The following is an 18,580-nucleotide window of genomic DNA, read 5'->3' as shown; positions in this document are numbered from 1 at the left end:
ACAACAAAAGTATTAAGGTAAACCTAACCATAGCATGAAACATATGGATCCAAATCAGCCCCTTATGAAGCAACGCATAAACTAGGGTTTAAGCTTCTGTCACTCTAGAAACCCATCATCTACTTATTACTCCCCAATGCCTTCCTCTAGGCCCAAATAATGGTGAAGTGTTATGTAGTCGACGTTCACATAACACCACTAGAGGCTAGAAAACATACATCTTATCAAAATATCGAACGAATACCAAATTCACATGACTACTAATAGCAAGACTTCTCCCTTGTCCTCAGGAACAAACGTAATTACTCACAAAGCATATTCATGCTCATAATCAGAGGGGTAATAATATGCATGAAGGATCTAAACATATGATCTTCTACCAAATAAACCAACTAGCATCAACTACAAGGAGTAATCAACACTACTAGCAACCTACTAGCACCAATCCCGGACTTGGAGACAAGAATTGGATACAAGAGATGAACTAGGGTTTGGAGATGAGATGGTGATGGTGAAGATGTTGATGGAGATGGCCCTCTCCCGATTATAGGAGCGTTGGTGATGACTATGGTGATGATTTGCCCCTCCCGGAGGGAAGTGACCCTGGTAGAACAGCTCTGCCGGAGCCCTAGATTGGTTCCGCCAAGGTTCTGCCTCGTGGCGGCGGAGTCTTGTCCCGAAAGGTTGCCTTCTATTTTTTTCTCATCGAAAGACTTCATATAGGAGAAAATGGGCGTCGGAGAGCCTCCAGGGGGCCCACGAGGTAGGGGGCGCGCCCCAAGGGGGGCGCCCCCACCCTCGTGAGTAGGGTGTGGGCCCCCTGGCCTTCATCTTTGGCGACGATTTTTCTTTATTTATTTTAGATATTCTGTGGAGTTTCAGGACTTTTAGAGTTGCGCAGAATAGGTCTTCAATATTTGCTCCTTTTCCAGCCCAGAATTCCAGCTGCCGGCATTCTCCCTCTTCATGTAAACCTTGTAAAATAAGAGAGAATAGCCATAAGTATCGTGACATAACATGAAATAACAGCCCATAATGCAATAAATATTGACATAAAAGCATGATGCAAAATGGACGTATCAGCAACCTCAGCGATAGCATCAAGTGCCGGCAGCTCCAGAGCCAGCGGGGCCATGGGGGCTGGCGCCCTGCCAGGGCGCTCCTCCTGGCCTCGCGAGGACGACCGAGCAGGGGAGGTGCAAGCTCCACTGCCTCCCCTTCCCACAGACGAAGGCGCGGCCACAACGGGTGAGCTTGCCCCAAGCGGAGCCATCGTGTCCCCCTTCACCCTCTTCGCCGCAGGTGGCAGCCTACCCAAGTGATGGAGGATGTCAAGCCCTGACAGCAAAAACAAGAGCAAAGCAGAGTTCGAGTACTTACTGGTCAATCGCGGCGTGTTCCGGCAGCCTACTGCCGAGCTTAAAGCCCGAGAGCCTCTTGCGAGGCGCAACCTCGGGAGGTCCAGAGGCAGAGAAGGGTGCACCAGAAGGGCTGGAGCTCGCTTCGAGCAGTGCCGGGGCCGGAGTAGCCCCTCGGGAGATTAGCCCCGACCTGTCCTTCTACGGGATCACGGGCGGGTCCTCTCCCCCTCGCCGGGCGTCGGCCTCATCATCATCCGACAGGGTGCGGAGGATGTTGACCCTGCGCCAAGGGGAAGTCTCCCCCGTCCCCTCAGTGGTCTCCTTCGATTCGCGTTCCTCTTCTTCCTCGTCTTCCTCCTCTCCTCCGCGGGAATCATCAAAGGACAACTCCACCGGTGCCGTCGCCTCCTGGCCCTCAGGAGGCACCTCTGGCACCAGGCCGCTCCCATCAAAGGTGGGCATGGCGTCCACCACCTGTTGCCAGTTGTCGCGGAGGAACAAGGGGACAAGAGCGCCCTCTAGACCTTCCACGTCCTCTCCAACCAGGAAGCAGAGAGTTGCGGCCAGATCTTCATCAACCAGGGCTTCCGAGTTCAGGCGGAGATCACTGTCTGCATCTCCAAGCCTCCACAACGGGCGCGAGTGCGCCTAAAGTGGAGCCACCCGATGCGCCAGGAACTCCCTCAGGAGCGTGGCCCTGGTCAGCTTTGCCGCCTTCATGTTTCCCGGCCTCAAGTCTGTGTTCATCTTCTCCAGCACCAGCTTCACCCATCGGTCGTCAAGCTTTGCACGGGACCATGCCTCATCAGCCTGGGGCTGCTCCGTGGGCAGCACCAACCGGGAGTGGATGCATCCAGCATCCAGCATGTCCCACTTGCTCCGGAAGCCATCGACCCTCTTCCTGCCTTCGAGATCACGTTGGCTTTGGAGTACGCGACAAAGCTAGCGCACGCTGAGGTATGGGTGCCGGTGACTCGAAGGGAGAAGAAGTGGGGCAGCAAGCCCACAGAAGGCATCACCCCGACGTGCGCCTCGCAGCAGTAGGCGAAAATCAACAGAGGAGAACGGAGTTGGGATGGAGATGAAGGGCCTGTAACCTTTAATGGCGGAGGACGATGTAGAAGAACTCGAAGAAGGGAGGCACCAGGCCAGCGATGACAGTGCTCATGAAGAAGGGGTAAAAGGTGCTCCCCTTAGCCTCCGGCGTGGCGGGGCCGGCTCGGAGCACAGTCTCCCCCCATCTCATTGCCTTGCGCCGCCGTCATCAGGCGCGTGAAGGCGAGATTCTTCTCCGTCATGTTGGGGTGATCCAGAGCCAGCGAGTACCAGGCCGGTGGAGCCTCGCCGCGGCCTTGCGAGGCGCCATTGCTCGCTGGAGGAGGAAGGATGAGGCAGATCTGGTGATTTCGGAAGCAAGAGAGCAAGAGCAATAAAGGGGATCTGGAGCAAGGCGAATGGGAGCAATGAAGGTAAGCCTAACCCAGGCCAGCCTTTTGTCAGTCGGGCAGTTGCCGAGGCAGTGTGGGGAAGGGGAGACGCCCACGTCCAATCAACCGCCACGCGGCGACCAAGGCCACAGGCTGTTGGAGCCCACGGCGCTCCGCATTTGCCCTTTCGCTTTGCTGCTAAGCCAAGTCCGAGCGCGCCTTGGGCCCGGGGGCTACTGTCGGTGTTCTGGAACGGGGGTCCCCAGACTTGCTTGCCTGCAGCCTACGGTGTGGCTCAAGCAGTGGCCGAGTACGGCCCGTCTTCATCAACCCAAGCTCAAGACCCTTGCGAGGAGGCGGAGAGATCAAGGCAAGGAGTACCTCGAGAGGTGCTCGTGACGCAAGCCATGACGATCGAGACCAGGCGGGCGCCAGGCGGGCGCGAGCCTGTGCAGTGTCCTTGTTTCCTCTTTGGTGCAAAGGGGAAGAGCGCAGGCGCGGAGTACCGAGGCATTAGGCAAAGGTTACCATATCAGTGCAACGAGACCAAGACCAGTAGTGCGGCAGGACGGAGGTCACCGTGGAGCTCAAGATAGCATCATCGCCAGTGCCTTTGGCAGTCGAAGACCAACTTTAGTCAGGATAACTTGTACTAGCTGCCCCCCTTCAAAATGGCCGTTGTTGGCTCCCTTCCTGCTCAGTATTTGGGAAGAGGACCAGGGCCTCTATAAATAGATGTAGCCACCACAGTAGGAGGAGAGAGATCTCACCTAGGTCCAACAAAGACCGAATCCACCCACGTAGAACACTGCGCCAACTCAAGAACACCTCTCGCGAGGTTGTTCTTCCTCTGTACTGTTCATCATCATCCCCAGAGGCAATCCACCACACCACAAACTAGAGTAGGGTATTACACCACAATAGTGGCCCGAACTAGTATAAACCTTGTGTCCCTCGTGTTGTTCATCATGTAGCTTAGATTCACGGCAAAGCGTTGGGACGTGGATCGGTAGGGAGTAGATCTTCGTGCGCACCCCAGAGTTCGAACCTTAAGGGTTTTGCCGGAACCCGATATCCGACAGGTGGTAATATTAGAGTCATGCTAGTTGGGTAATTATGAAATTGAGAAATACTTGTGTTGAAGTTGGCAAGTCCCGTAGCATGCACATATGGTAAAAGTTGTGTGACAAATTTGTTGCATGAGGTGCTCTTTTAATTGTCTTCCTTATGAGTGGAGGTCGGGATCGCGCGATGGTTAACTCCTACCAACCCTTCCCCTAGGAGCATGTGTAGTAGTACTTTGCTTCGAGGGCAAGTAGACTTTTGCAATAAGTATATGAGTTCTTTATGACTAATGTGAGTCCATGGATATACGCACACTCACCCTTCCACTTTGCTAGCCTCTATTGTGCCGCGCAACTTTCGCCGGTATCATGCACCCATTATTTACCTTCCTCAAAACAGCCACCATACCTACCTATTATGGCATTTCCATAGCCATTCCGAGATATATTGCCATGCAACTTTCCACCGTTCAATTATTATGACATGCTCCATCATTGTCATATTGCTTTTTGCATGATCATGTAGTTGACATTGTATTTGTGGAAAGGCCACCCTCATAATTTTCATACATGTCACTCTTGATTCATTGCATATCCCGGTACACCGCTGGAGGCATTCATATAGAGTCATATTTTGTTCTAAGTGTTGAGTTGTAATTCTCGAGTTGTAAATTAATAAAAGTGTGATGATCTTCATTATTAGAGCATTGTCCCAAGTGAGGAAAGGATGATGAAGACTATGATTCCCCCACAAGTCGGATGAGACTTCGGACTTTAAATTAAAAAAAAGGCCAAAGAGCCCACAAAATAAAAAAAGGAAAGGCCAAATAAAAAAAGAGAAAGGCCAAATAAATAAAAAAACGAGAGAAAAAGAGAGAAGGGACAATGCTACTATCTCTTTTCCACACTTGTGCTTCAAAGTAGCACCGTGATATTCATGATAGAGAGTCTCTTGTGTTGTCACTTTCATATACTAGTGGGAATTTTTCTTTATAGAACTTGGCTTGTATATTCCAATGATGGGCTTCCTCAAAATGCCCTAGGTCTTCGTGAGCAAGCAAGTTGGATGCACACCCACTTAGTTTCTTTTGTTGAGCTTTCATACATTTATAGCTCTAGTGCATCCGTTGCATGGCAATCCCTACTCACTCACATTGATATCTATTGATGGGCATCTCCATAGCCCGTTGATACGCCTAGTTAATGTGAGACTATCTTCTTCCTTTTTGTCCACACAACCACCACCTTATACCACCATAGTGCTATGTCCATGGCTTGCACTCATGTATTGCGTAAGAGTTGAAAAGCTGAAGCGCATTAAAAAGTACGAACCAATTGCTTGGCTGAAACCGGGGTTGTGCATGATGGGAGTATTTTGTGTAATGAAAATGAATCATGGCCTAACTATATGATTTTGTAGGGATAAGCTTTCTTTGGCTATGCTATTTTGATAAGACATGATTATTTGTTAGTATGCTTCGAGTATTATTATTTTTATGTTTTATAAGATTTTATCTTGAATCACTTGGATCTGACAATCATGCCACAATAAAGAAAATTACATTGAGAATTATGCTATGTAGCATTCCACATCAAAAATTCTATTTTTATCATTTACCTACTCGAGGACGAGCAGGAATTAAGCTTGGGGATGCTTGATACGTCTCCAACGTATCTATAATTTTTGATTGTTCCATGCTATTATATTACCCGTTTTGGATGTTTATGGGCTTTACTTTACACTTTTATATCATTCTTGGGACTAATCTACTAACCGGAGGCCCAACCCGTATTGCTGTTTTTTTGCCCATTTCAGTGTTTCGAAGAAAAGGAATATCAAACGGAGTCCAAACAGAATGAAACCTTCGGGGGTGATCTTTTTGGAACAAACGTGATCCACAGGACTTGGAGTGCAAGTCAGGAAGCAACCAAGGAGGCCACGAGGGTGGAGGGCGCCCCCCCTACTGGGCGTGCCCCCTATCTCGTGGGCCCCTCGGGCGTCCACCGACCTACTTCTTCCTCCTATATATACCCACGTACCCCGAGAACATCAGAGGTGACCATGAAAAACTATTTCCACCATCGTAACCTTTTGTATCCGCAAGATCCCATCTTGGAGCCTTCGCCGGCGCTCCGCCGGAGGGGGAATCAACCACCGAGGGCTTCTACATCAACACCATAGCCTCTCCGATGAGTTGTGAGTAGTTTACCATAGACCTTCGAGTCCATAGTTATTAGCTAGATGACTTCTTCTCTCTTTTTGGATCTCAATACCATGTTCTCCTCGATCTTCTTGGATATCTATTCGGTGTAACTCTTTTTGCGGTGTGTTTGTCGAGATCCGATGAATTGTGGGTTTATGATCAAGTTTATCTATGAGAAATATTTGAATCTCCTCTGAATTCTTTTATGTGTGATTAAGTTATCTTTGCAATTCTCTTCGAATTATCAGTTTAGTTTGGCCTTCTAGATTGATCTTTTCTTGCAATGGGAGAAGTGCTTAGCTTTGGGTTCAATCTTGCGGTGTCCTTTCCCAGTGACAGCAGGGGCAGCAAGGCACGTATTGTATTGTTGCCATCGAGGATAAAAAGATGGGGTTTATATCATATTGCATGAGTTTATCCCTCTACATCATGTCATCTTTCTTAATGCGTTACTCTGTTCTTTATGAACTTAATACTCTAGATGCATGCTGGATAGCGGTCGATGTGTGGAGTAATAGTAGTACATGCAGGTAGGAGTCGGTCGACTTGTCACGGATGTGATGCCTATATACATGATCATGCCTAGATAATCTCATAATTATTCGCTTTTCTATCAATTGCTCGACAATAATTTGTTCACCCACCGTAATACTTTTGCTATCTTGAGAGAAGCCACTAGTGAAACCTATGGCCCCCGGGTCTATCTTTTATCATATAAGCTTTCAATCTACTTTTATATCTTTACTTTTCCAATCTATATCATAAAAATACCAAAAATATATTTATCTTATCATATTATCTCTATCAGATCTCACTTTCGCAAGTGGCCGTGAAGGGATTGACAACAACTTTATTGCATTGGTTGCGAGTTCTTTGTTTGTTTGTGTAGGTGCATGGGACTTTTGAGGAGCCTCCTACTGGATTTATACCTTGGTTCTCAAAAACTGAGGGAAATACTTACGCTACTATTACTGCATCACCTTCCTCTTCAAGGAAAACCAACGCAAGCTCAAGATGTAGCAGTGCCCAAAGATATTATGCTACTACTGGAAAACAATTTTTAGCGGTTGTGTTTGCTTGTGATAAATTCAGATCTTACATTGTTTATTCAAAAGTTACTGTTCACACCGATCATGCTGCTATTAAATATCTTATGGAAAAGAAAGACGCTAAAACCTAGACTCATTAGGTGGGTTCTCTCGCTACAAGAATTTGATTTACATATTGCTGATAGGAAAGGAGCTGAGAACCCCATAGCTGATAACTTGTCTAGGTTAGAGAATATCCTTAATGACCCACTACCTATTGATGATGGTTTTCCTGATGAACAACTAGCTGCAAAAAATGTTTCTCATTACACTCCTTGGTATGCTGACTATGCTAATTATATTGTTGCTAAATATATACCACCTAGCTTCACATACCAACAAAAGAAAAAAAATCTTCTATGATTTAAGACATTACTTTTGGGATTACCCACATCTTTATAAACAAGGAGTAGATGGTATTATTAGACGTTGTGTACCTGAACATGAACAGGGACAAATCCTACGGAATTGCCATTCCGAAGATTATGGAGGGCATCATGCGGAGATAGAACTGCTCACAAGGTATTGCAATCTGGTTTTCACTGGCCTACTCTCTTCAAGGATGCCCGTAAGTTTGTTTTATCTTGGGATGAATGGAAAAGAATTGGTAATATCGGTAAGCGTCAAGAAATGCCTACGAATTATTTACTTGTTGTTGAACCATTTGATGTTTGGGTTTTTGATTATATGGGACCTTTTCCTTCCTCTAATGGGTATACACATATTTTGGTTGCTATTGATTATGTTACTATGTGGGTAGAAGATATTCCAACTAGTAGTGATGATCACAACACTTCCATTAAAATGCTTAAAGAAGTTATTTTCCCAAGGTTTGGAGTCCCTAGATATGTGATGACTGATGGTGGTTCACACTTATTCATGGTGCTTTCCGAAAAATACTTGCTAAATATGATGTTAACCATAGAATTGCATCACCCCATCATCCTCAATATAGTGGTCAAGTTGAACTTAGCAATAGAGAAATAAAATTAATATTACAAAAAACTGTTAATAGGTCCCTAAAGAATTGGTCTAAGAAATTGGATGATGCACTTTGGGCCTACAGAACAACATATAAAAATCCTATGGGTATGTCTCCTTATAAAATGATTTGTGGAAAAGCTTGTCAGTTGCCTCTTGAGTTAGAACATAAAGCATATTGGGCAATTAAAGAAATCAACTATGATTTCAAACTTGCCGGTGAAAAGAGGTTATTTGATATTAACTCACTTGATGAATGGAGAACCCAAGCCTATGAAAATGCCAAGCTATTTAAAGAAAAAGTTAAAAGCTGGCATGACAAAAGAATCCAAAAGTGGGAATTCAAAGTTGTTGAATATGTTCTTTTATACAACTCTCATTTCAGATTCTTTGCAGGAAAGCTTCTCTCTAAATAGGAAGGACCATATATTATTGAAGAGATTTATCGTTCTGGAGACATCAAAATAAATAACTCTGAAGGTACTAACCCGAAGGTTGTCAATGCACTACTGTAGGATGGTCCAAACGCGACAGTCGAATCAGAGACCCTTTGACAAAACTGTGTGCGATGCATCAATCACAAACCGTGATGTAATAAAACCGTCAAAAAGATGCAAAATGTTTGCGATGGCGTCGACATCAAACACGGTTCATATTAGATGTGCGTGTGCGATGAGTGGCAAATGTTTAATCCTGAAGAACTGTTTGCGATGATGAAGAACAACAAAACCGGGCAGATAGATGAGGGTGTGTGTGATATATGGCATACAGTTCACTAGGATGAACTGTGTGTGATTAGGCAACACAATGGAAACGTTTCAACTGAACAAGATGTGTGTGATACGCGAGAAACAGGCCCATAATCAGAAATGTGTGCGAAGACCAATAATAACATAGATGATTGCTGCTAATAAGCCATGTGATTTTCTATGTCTACAGAAGAATAACATGTATATATATAACTGAAATAAACATCCAATTACATGAGTAACTATACAGATCATTCGCACACACCTCAATAAACAATTGCATGCATTATAAGTAGGAGAAATGATTGTCTAGTCATCTAGTTCTTGTGACGCTCCCACCACAGCTCTGTGGCACAATCCCTCGTCTAGGGAATGAAGAAGACACTTCCTCATGTCAATGATCCGCCTGTACATCTCGTAGCTTGTGTACCCGTCCTTGGCCGCGTACTTGACAAGTTGTTCATCCAGTCTCTCATGCCAAACACTATGCCAGGCTTTCTTGTCCTTATTGCTATCATCCTTCATCTTCATGTAGTAGGGGTCGATGATGGCTGAGGCAAGGTCAACCAGGAGTTCAATTTGTTGTTGTCGCTGCCCCATACCTTGTAGTGGTCCTAGATGTTGACAAGATTCCGACATTTCAAGCTAGAAACCTTGAGCGCTTTTAGATCGTTGGTGGTGTCCACCATAACAAAATTGTAGTTGGAGCTGTTGATAAACCTGGAGAAATGCTCGCAAGGCCTTGTGGCCAGGTGGTAGTGGTAGACGAGGACGTCATGTTGCATGCACAACTGGGTGACAGCAACCTTCTGATCGTGCCCGGCACGACCGATGGTGTACTCGAGGTCGAAGCCGACCACTTGGTACTTGTCCTTGGCAAGGAACTGCTCCATAATTTGGATGGAGCTCTCCACCGAGGACGGATCATTTGTGTACACCACCAAAAGGGCCTTCCCCCTCATGTGGGTGTCCCGTGATGCTTGGTGAACTACCCGCCGTTGTCGTCGTCGGCTGCTGGGAGTGCCATTGGAGCCATGGGGATCGCCATTGGAACAGCTGGATGTCCTCTCTATATGTGTTGTCGTGGGTGTGCTTATTGTGTTGTGTGACATGAGATATGAAGTTAAATGGCCGCAGGAATAAATGGGGGCCGGGCGGCCTGGACTCTCGGCACGTCCGCATGTCAGTTTTTGCAGCGGGTAACTGCATATTGTCGCGCCGCGCCCGGCGCAACCGCATGCATACGAACGTGCATGATCGTGTGCCGGCCCCAAACACTAGCAGCACGCATGGAGGGACGAGGGCATAGCACCCGGAGGGATGTGAGAGCAGAGCGCGCACGGCGGGACGCGAGCAGAGCGCGTCGCGGCCGCCTCAACCGCAAGCAACCACATGCATAGAGCAGTTGAACACGCAGGAAATGGTCGCCTACAAGCCGGCCAACACTTGCGTCACTGCGTAGAGAGCGGCCGTGTGCTACTACCTCCATCTTGGTCTATAGTCCCCATTATATGCTCTGCTATACTTTGCCCTCAAATTTAACCAACAAAATGTTAATGCATGTTATAAAAATTATATAATTGGAAACTATGTTCAAATACGAATCCAACTATATAATCTTTGGCGACATGCATTCGTATTTTATTTGTTAAATCGTACTTATAAACCAGGATGGGGGTATAGTAGGTAATTAAATTGCAAATGTTTTTTATTAACCGTATGTGTATGTGGCCTTTTGTCCTCCTCTCACACGTCTTGTCACACCGCTGCCACAGTAGGCTTACAGCCCAAGCTTGCGCAGCGCGCGGGGGCGTTCTTTTGGCCAAACGGTGGCGCCAATGAATCACCGCTGAGCCTGTTCCCGCACAACCTCGCAGGTTCCCGTGCAAGCTTCCCGCCCGACTCAGTGAAATCCCCCCAAATCCCAATGCTTATCGGCCTGCTATATAAACCCTCACGGCTGGTGAGTCCTGCGTCGCATTTTCCCCTCCCTCCCTGTAGCTTATCTTGTCTGCTTCTCCCACCATCGCTAATGGCACCGGTCTATCGGGGTCGCTCAGCCACTCCACCGTCATAAGACAACAGCTCTAGCTGGGAGGCTACACCACGGCAGTGGCGCAGTCCCCGGCTTAGTGTAGTGCGCGTGGCATCCCTCTTGGGTGTGCGCGGAACAACCACCACACGCTCCATCGTCGCTGCCCGTCAGTAGCTGTTGCCGACCGCCGTTGCCGCCACACCATCGTCGAAAGCCAGGGCGATCACCCGCTCCGCTGCCGCGGCCCGAAGGCGGGAGGTGGCCGTCATGGCTGCCACCCCACTGCTAGCCATCGTGGCCATCACCCGCTCCGTCACAGCGGCCCGAAGGTGGGAGGTGGTGGTCATGGCCGCCACCCCATCATCAGTCACCGTGGCCGCCAGCCCACCATTGACCACCGGGGTCATCACCCGCTCCGCCACCGCCGCCTGAAGGAGGGAGGTGGAGGTGGATGCCTGCATGTGCATCAGCGACCTTGCGTGCTACACCGAGTTCCCGCGGGAGGAGAAGGAGCACCTCTTCGAGCACGCAAAGAGCCTTACCGCCGTCGTGGCCGCGACACACGCCGCCTAAGAGGCGAGGAATCATGAGGTCTATGAGGAGAACCACCGCTTCGAGAGGGGTCGTCTGGAGCGGCAGAGGGCATTTGAGGTGAGCGTCGCTGAAGGTGCAGCAACGGCAGGCACCGTATTGCATTTGTCTATCTCGTCGATAGGCTCCTCCTCTTCTACCTCTTACTGAGCGCGCTCGGCAGAGGAGAGGCTACCATAAGTAGTACAAAGCCCCTCCGTAGTAGTAGTATTTAGGGGCTATTTTGTTTAGTTCATATGACTATAGATGTGGTGGAACTGTACAACGTACTTAAAATTAGCTAGTATATAAAGTAGAACTAGCTATTTCAGTACGTGGTTGGCAACAATTGGGGAAAAGTTTGGTTGGTTCAGCTGTCGAGTTGAACTGTTTGTATAAAGAGCGACTGCTTAATCTATGAATGAAATCTATGCTTAATTACTGAATTTTAGTTGCAAAAACTAGATACTGCTCGTGATTTTTAGTTGCACATTTTGACAAATCACAGTGTTACAAGGTTGACAAATGGCAATGTTACTAGATCAACAAATGTCAATCTTTCCAGTTTGACAAATGGCAACATACCCAATATGACAGATGCAAATCTTACCAAATTTTTTGTAAGTGGTTGCACACGGGTCATCCAAAACAACCGTTTGCATTGAAGAGATGCACAAATCCTGCTCTCACTTTGCATACGGGTGTTCTATCTAAAACATTTGCGATCAAGAGCTGCACAAATCCTGCTCGGCCCATTTTCCCTTGGCTACCTAGGGAAGCTGTCCGTTTGCATACGGGTGTTCTAACTAAAACGTTTGTGATGAGTGTTTTATATTTAAAAATCATTGACATTTTTTCAAAAGAAAATCATTTGATAAGTCTGTACATTAAGAGAGAAAAAGGCAAGTTCGCTCAAACCATATATTTCATTCAGTCACACTGCAAATTTATGTTCATATGATCGAGATACATATTAAACCCAAGAAAAAAAACTATTTCCAGCGGCGGCAGAGGCGGCGTGCTGCGCCGTCCTAGTCATTGTCGTCCTCCGGGACGCCGTTGTTGAAGTCCTCAAGGTAGCATAGAATATTCTTAACTTGTAAATCAAACATCATGTCATCACGTGATCGACGAGCGGGGCACGGGAGAATGGCAACTGGCAGCGCTAACAGGTAGAGGTCGACGACGGTGTCCCATGCCGTTGAGGGGGGCGCATGCACGGGCACGAGCGCGGCGGGTGCAGCCAAACGCACGGGGACCGGCGCCGCGGTGGGTGGAGGGGCGCACATAGGCACAGACATGGGTGCTGGCACAGGCATGTACACGAGCTCGTGCAGGTCCATGGAGACGTCGCTGACGCCCGCGGCTTGTAGCTCTGTGATAGTGCTCGATGACCAGTCCGTCAATGCTACGGGGATGGTCGCTGGCACAGGCATGGGGATGGAGCTGGGACGGGAGCGGCGGCAGCAACCGCCGCGGGTAACTCGTTCTGGGCCATGTCCATGAGGCCCCATTCCTCCTTATTTTCTATCTCCTCCGGCTCAGAGTCGACTTCACCAAACTTGAAGACTAGTGGCAGATGATCCTTCTATGCCATGGCGTTGGTGGAGGTCTGCGGGAGGGAGGGGAATGGGAGGCAAACAGTAAGGCTGCCCGTATTAAGCAGCTGCTCGGGCGCCATTAATGGAGAGGAAGGCGGGCGGGCATGGAAGTCAAAGGGCTCGCTTCCCAGTGAGCCTGCGCAGTGTACAACTCGCATGCTTCTCGATGAGCCTGCGCATTGGAGGATAGCTTGCACGCCTCTCGGCCAGCCTGCGCACTGGACTGCGCTTGCATGCCTCCTGCTCAGTCAAGCAGCTGTCCGCACGGCACCTCCTATAGCCATTAAAACCAAGACACAAGACGTCACATGAATGGTTAACATAACGCACACGATTTGAATTATACAAACGTTTGTGATGTTAGAGTGGTGGCTATTTGTTTCAAAATGCCTTTGTTGGCTGTTATTCGAGTGCTTCTTCTCTCAAAATGGACACGAAAAATACCACAACATGTCGAGTGCCATTCCATGATAGCATTCCAAGTTTCATGAACTTCAGACGAGTTTTGGATTTGCTAAAGTTTAAAAACAAAGTATCTCAACATTTTGCCGGCAATCAAGAATGCCCTGGTGTTTGAAATTCATTCCAATTTCTTGCATGGGACCTAAGCATGCACCCAAGGACAAAGATTTGATTTTTCAACCAGTTTGTATGCACTGGAGCATGTGCATGTAGTTCAAATTCGAATTATGCACATAAAATGCATAGAAAACTGAGTTAATGTATAAAAATGTCCAAACGAACCCCGAAAATTTTCAAAATTTAACACAACACTCCTATTCTTCTCTGTTGACACTAGAAATTTTTTGAAAGCAATAAGAGGTAGCGGATATCATTTCGTTCCCAAAGGTGGGATGTTCCCTACCGAAACCATCAGGCTTGTTGTGAGAAGCTCTGGTTTGTGAGAAGCTTATACCCAAACCTGCCCGAAATGGGACAAAAAATTTACCACGATGTGTTGATGCCGCTCCATGATAGCATGCCAAGTTTCATGAATTTTAGACGAGTTTTGGGTTTACTAGAATTTAAAAACCAAGAATCTCAATGTTTGCGACCGAGTGACGGTGGCAGGGTGTTTGACACTCATTCCCATTTCTTGCATGGGACCTAAGCATGCAACTAAGGGACACATGTTTGAATTTTCAACCAATTTATAAGCATTAGCACCTGTGCATGTAGTTCAAATTTGAATTATGCAAATAAATGCATCGAAAACTCAATTAATGCATAAAAATGTCCAAACGAACCCTGAAAATCCCAAAATTTGACACAACACTCTTGTTGTTCTCTATTGACACTAGAAGTTTTTTGAAAGCAATAAGTGTAGGGATATCATTTCATCCCCAAAGGTGGGATGTTCCCTACCTAAACCATCAGGCTTGTTGTGGGAACTCTGGTTTGTGAGAAGCTTATACCCAAACCTACCCCAAATGGGACAAAAAATTTACCACGGCATGTTGATGCCGCTCGATGATAGCATGCCAAGTTTCATGAATTTGAGACGAGTTTTGGATTTACTAGAATTTAAAAACCAGGAATCTCAATGTTTGCGGTAGAGTGACGGTGGCAGGGTGTTTGACATTCATTCCCATTTCTTGCATGGGACCTAAGCATGCAACCAAGGACACAATTTTGAATTTTCAACCAATTTATATGCATTAGAGCAAGTGCATGTAGTACAAATTTGAATTATGCACATAAATGCATTGAAAACTCAATTAATGCATAAAAATGTCCAAACGAACCCCAAAAAATCCCCAAAATTGACACAACACTCCTGTTGTACTATGTTGACACTAGAAATTTTTTGAAAGCAATAAGAGGCAGCGAATATCATTTCGTCCCCAAAGGTGGGACGTTCCCTACCGAAACCATCAGGCTTGTTGTGAGAATCTCTGGTTTGTGAGAAGCTTATACCCAAACCTGCCCCAAATGGGACAAAAAATTTACCACGGCATGTTGGTGCCGCTCCATGATAGCATGCCAAGTTTCATGAATTTGAGACAAGTTTTGGATTTACTAGAATTTAAAAACCAGGAATCTCAATGTTTGCGGCCGAGTGACGGTGGCAGGGTGGTTGACATTCATTCCCATTTCTTGCATGGGACCTAAGCATGCAACCAAGGCACAAATTTGAATTTTCAACCAATTTATATGCATTAGAACATGTGCATGTAGTTCAAATTTGAATTATGCACATAAATGCATTGAAAACTCAATTAATGCATAAAAATGTCCAGACAAACCCCGAACAATCCCAAAAATTGACACAACACTCCTGTTGTTCTATGTTGGCATGAGAAAATTTTTGAAAGCAATAAGAGGCAATGGATATAGTTTCATCCCCAAAGGTGGGACCTTCCCTATCGAAACCATCAGACTTGTTGTGAGAAGCTCTGGTTTGTGACAAGCATATCCCCAAACCTGCCCCAAATGGGATTTCTTTTTACCACGGCATGTTGATGTCGCTCCATGATAGCATGCCAAGTTTCATGAATTCCAAATGAGTTTTGGATTTACTAGAGTTTAAAAACCAGGTATCTCAATGTTTGCGGCCGAGTGACGGTGGCAGGGTGTTTGACATTCATTCCCATTTCTTGGATGGGACCTAAGCATGCAACCAAGGACACATATTTGATTTTCAACTAATTTATATGCATTAGAGCATGTGCCTGTAGTTCAAATTTGAATTATGCACATGAATGCATAGAAAACTCAATTAACGTATAAAAATGTCCAAGCGAACCCCGAAAAATTCCAAAAATTCACACAACACTCGTGGTGTTCTATGTTGACACGAGAAACATTTTTGAAAGTAAGAAGAGGCAACATATATCGTTTCGTCCCCCAAGGTGGCACGTACTCTACAGAAACCATCAGGCTTGTTGTGAGAGAAGCTCTGGTTTGCGTGAAGCTTATACCCACACCTGCCCCAAATGGGACAATATTTTGACCACGACATGTCGTTGTCGTTCCATGATATCATGTCAAGTTTCATGAATTTCAGACGAATTTTCGATTTACTAGAATTTTAAAAGCATTTATCTCAATGTTAGCGGCCGAGCGGCAGTGTCAAGGTGTTTGACATTCATTCTCATTTCTTGCATGTGACCTAAGCTTGCAACCAAGGACAAATATTTGATTTTGCAACCCGTTTTTGTGGACTGGAGCATGTGCTTTAATTTTGAATTGTGCACCTGAAATGGTTAGAAACCCAATTTAATGTAAAAAAAATTCCAAACGAACCCTGAATAATTCCAAATTTTTTATGACACACATATAGTTGCATGTTCACTACAGATAAAAGGTCTAGCAATTCAAACACCATCCATTGCCGCTGTGATCCCATTATGTAATTCAAATCAAGATGAAAAATCAAGTAGATCCCACATAGTTTATTATCACCAACCATGTGAGATGCAATACAAAATATCCTGGAACACCATCAGTGTATAGTACGCCTATGGCTTACGCGAGAAGGTGTGTCGGCTACAGTCCACAGCTGGCGTGTCAAGCACACTAGATCGCTCCCCAAATATCATTTCACTGTTCAATCATCGCCGGTGAAAGATGGGGACGTGGAGACGCGTCGTGAGGGAAACTTTATTGGCCCACTCCGACGACCGCAATGTGCGTGCTAACAAGGTGCATGAGCACGGCCGCAATCTGCGACCGGGCGGCCAAGGCAGCCCAAACGGCCACTGTTGCTTCTCAGGTGGCGGCAGCAATATCTGCCTCGGGGATAGCAACTGGCGAGAGTGGCACAACAGCTGTCCGTTCCACAATGGCGTTCCATGTCGAGGCCGCCCACACCAAGCTCGTGGCAGTCACCGCACAAATCGAACGAAGCTTCTCCGACAATAGTCGGCAACCCATGGCCTAAGAGTTGGCAATCGCCGAGAGCGTTCGAGCAGCCGTCTGTTCCTTCGTGCATACCTTGTGACGACGGAGCCTGTACAAGCCCAGATCACGGCCGCCCACGCCTAGCTCGTGGCGGCCTTTTCCAAAGGGATGGCGGACGTGGACGGCGAGATGCTTACCGAGTATGGTGCGATGGATGCCATGGAGGCACTTCCCTAGGAGACCGTCGGGTGCGAGCTGGACATGGAGGAGGCAGCAGAGATCGACGAGCACCAGCCGTAGTAGTACTCTTTGTTTTGTTTAATTAAGAGCGCTGGTCTTTAATTTGTTAGAGTAATGTTTAGGCCAGCTAGCTCTGTTTAATTGCTGAACTTGCTCGATTAAGAAGTGTGGATGTGATGTAGTCTCCTTTGTGTATCCAAATTATGCAATGACGTGGATGACCACTGTAACAGGGAAATTGGAACCAAAATTTTTGACGTTCAAACTCATCACACACGGGTTAAGCTATCTGAATCGTTTGTGATGTTCACATATCATACACAGTTCTAAATAAGGGACCGTGTCTGATGACACTTTGCGTGCCAGTTTTTTTGCTGAACCAATTCAAAATTTCCGGCTTCCACGGAAATATCTACCTCCCCCCTCCCCCTTACCAAAAGCCACATTTCCCCTGTTTCTGCCTTCCTGTCCAAGTTGAAACCTTCACTCCTTGCTTGCAGCGCCGCCCCCCTCGCGGGTGACCCTCCTTCATGCTGCTCGGCCTTGTCTATCCAGGCAGGTAATCCACACCAGACCCCATCTTCTTCCTGCTTCCACATCCCACATGCCCTCACTGCCGGCACGACACCTTCCACCCAAATCACTGACCCCTCCACCAAATAAGCGCCACCCTAAGTCATGGTGCACACAGTGCCAGGAGCTCAAGGAGCATTTGGCAGCGGAGAAGCAAATCGTGGCCGCACGCGTGGATGTGGTCGCGATGGCTACCATTCGTGTCGACCCCAGATCTTGGAGGAGCACCTTGCCATTTGCTAGCTACGCCGGTTAAGCATGCTCGGTTTACCCGTTGCGTGTGTAACATCCCAAATTTTCAATTTGGAATGTTATACATTAGATCATCATGCATATCATATTTTCTTGCATTTTTGTCGATCCTAGAAATCTCACGCAACTCAAGGACCCACGGAGAGAGTTGGAGATTTCGAATTTTTCATATTTGAGTTCTCTCAAATTATGAAAAGAGGATCGTTTGATTTTATTTATTTTATCTTCAAATAATTTTCCAATATCAAAAATATGAGAGGGCATAATATAAATTTCCTAAAATGTAGGAAAAATGAAGATTTAATAAATAAATCAAATTTTGGATTTTCTCGGAGTTTATTTGCCTTAGGGAAAAATGCGTGTTTTCAAAAATTGCATTTTAGGCCCGAGTAAAAGTTCATTTTGTTCGACTCATTTTTAGGAGTCGGGGAAAATTTAATTTATAATATTGGAGTTCGTTTAGATTTTATTTTATTCGTTTTTCTGCGCGCGCTATTTATAAAAAAAAACTGCAACGCCTGCCTGGGTCGAAGGCCCAGCCGGCCAGCCGGCCCAGCCGCCCGCCCTCTCGTGCGCCCGCGCGCAGCGCACC

General features: G+C 46.6%; 1 pseudogene; it reads right to left on the bottom strand.

Moving 5' to 3' along the window:
* Positions 1-1,559: 1,559 nt before the first annotated feature.
* The window catches only part of LOC123078804 (uncharacterized), a 47,866-nt pseudogene continuing 30,845 nt past the window's right edge, over positions 1,560-18,580 (bottom strand).

This window comes from Triticum aestivum, chromosome 1B (assembly GCF_018294505.1).
Source record: "Triticum aestivum cultivar Chinese Spring chromosome 1B, IWGSC CS RefSeq v2.1, whole genome shotgun sequence".
In the NCBI taxonomy this organism is placed as follows: Eukaryota; Viridiplantae; Streptophyta; class Magnoliopsida; order Poales; family Poaceae; genus Triticum; species Triticum aestivum.
Note: the sequence above shows the minus strand (reverse complement) of the source record. Positions and strands in the feature narration are given on the sequence as shown.